Source organism: Pygoscelis adeliae, unplaced genomic scaffold (genome assembly GCF_000699105.1).
Source record: "Pygoscelis adeliae isolate BGI_AS28 unplaced genomic scaffold, ASM69910v1 Scaffold45, whole genome shotgun sequence".
Lineage (NCBI taxonomy): Eukaryota > Metazoa > Chordata > Aves > Sphenisciformes > Spheniscidae > Pygoscelis > Pygoscelis adeliae.
This window is the reverse complement of record NW_008825114.1, coordinates 490,430-492,718: the sequence shown is the minus strand read 5'-3', so window position 1 is coordinate 492,718 and position 2,289 is coordinate 490,430.

Here is a 2,289-nt window from a genome sequence, read left to right as displayed (position 1 = left end):
GCCAGGTAGGACTCTCCACTGGCCCAGAGGTAACGTCTCCTTTTCAACGGGAAACTTTTTAACTTGTTGCTAAGATCAGTTGCTTTTAATCACTGGGAAATCAATTGTGCTGATGTACCAGTATTGTTTTCCTCCAGGGCCTCCCTCAGTGAGTACCATGTCCTTTCTTTTAAAACAGATGATGACATTAATAATTCTGATGGCAAATGATTACCCTCCTGGGGTTTCTCAATTGGTTTCCTGTGTCTTTTTAAAACATTACTAATTGACATTAATTTTCTCACTACTATCCCAGCAGTTAATTTGATAGACACTTCACAACAAGAGTGTCTACAATAGCATTTCCTGTTTATTTTTCATAAAGTACCTGTTGTTACATAGCTTTGAGGGAGTGTCACAGAACAAAGTGCTGAAACTTGAGAGTGATGCACGCTGATCACATGTTTATGGGTAGGGGCTGTGGTCTATGTGCACCCCTACAGCACTTGCCAGTTAGTATCCTCAGCTGTGGAAGCCCAGTCAAATAGCAGGTGAATTTCCCAGAGGCACAGGTTCTTCTTTGATTATTCCAAAATCTTAGGATGCTGTAGCACAACACTGTTACTGTAACTCAGGCATCCACCTTTCTTGGGGGACAAAGACCTCGAAGAGCTCAACAGTTGCTTTAAATCACCCTTTTTACCTAGTGTTTCAAAAGGTTGGGAAAGAATTTCTGCATGCATTGTAGTGTCTTGGCACTGCTTGTTCTCTAAGCACATGGTGATACACCACTGTCTGAGTGGTATCCTACAGCTCAAAGTTCTTTCTGCAGAGATTTACCTCCAGTTACAGCAACTCTCTCATGTAGCCTCTGCTTGACTTTCCCTTGGCAGAAAGGAGCTACTGAAGTTTTATTCATGTAGCTTTTTGTGTTATACAACAACGTACCATCTATCGGACCTTCCATTTTTAAAATATACTTACTGCACCAGCTTACATGGTGTCAGATACACTAACTTTTCTAAGCAGAGAAAAGACAGGGTGTCTGGAGCCCTGCCCAAAATCACACAGGAAGGTGGTATCAAAGTTGTGAGTTCTTGCCACAACGTGCTGTGCCATGTTGTTGTGTTTCAGATAAGGATGACAAGGGTCACAGTGAGACTATTGAAAACCTCATGTTTTTTGCTTTTAGCTTATAGCAGTACTCACCACTGTTTCCTGTAGCTATGTCTTTATTCAGTAGTTTCCAAATACGCAGTACAGACAACATCCATTTCACTAGCTGGGGTAGCACTGCTCCCCATCTACAGACCGTGCAGGCATTGCACATGAACAAGTGAAGCAGAATACACTCAACGTGTCTCAAGCCAAGCCTTAAGCCAACAGCTAAATAAAAATTCACAGATGGAGCGTGGAGACACAATATTGACAAGGTATCTTCCAGACAATATTAGGACATGCTAGAAGCAGACCTCATGAGCTATTTAGCACTATTCCTGGCCAGACCATCCTGAACTCCAAAAATGGCACAAATTCATAGGGGAAGCACTCTGGGTAAAAGCAATGATGTTTCCTTGGGAACTGGGTTCCGGAAGTCCAGAACTGACTGCTTAGTTCATATGTCACCTGTGAGAGGTCCTGCCCAGTCCTGTATAAATATTGAAATTCATTTCTAGCTTTATTGCAGGAATCTTATTATTATTCAGAAGTCATAGAATCATAGAATCATTAAGGTTGGAAGAGACCTCTAAGATCATCAAGTCCAACCGTCAACCCAACACCACCATGCCCACTAAACCATGTCCCTAAGCACCTCATCTGCACGTCTTTTAAATATTTGAGAATAGGAAATGTAAATCAAAGAATCATAGAATCATTAAGGTTGGAAAAGACCTCTAACATCATCAAGTCCAACCGTCAACCCAACACCACCATGCCCACTAAACCATGTCCCTAAGCGCCTCATCTACCCGTCTTTTAAATACTTCCAGGGATTGTGACTCAACCACTTCCCTGGGCAGCCTGTTCCAACGTTTAACCACTCTTTCCGTAAACAAATTTTTCCTCACGTCCAATCTAAACCTCCCCTGGCGCAACTTGAGGCCATTTCCTCTCGTCCTATCGCCAGTTACTTGGGAGAAGAGATCGACACCCACCTCGCTACAACCTCCTTTCAGGTAGTTGTAGAGCGCGATGAGGTCTCCCCTCAGCCTCCTTTTCTCCAGGCTAAACAACCCCAGTTCCCTCAGCCGCTCCTCATAAGACTTGTTCTCCAGACCCCTCACCAGCCTCGTTGCCCTTCTCTGGACA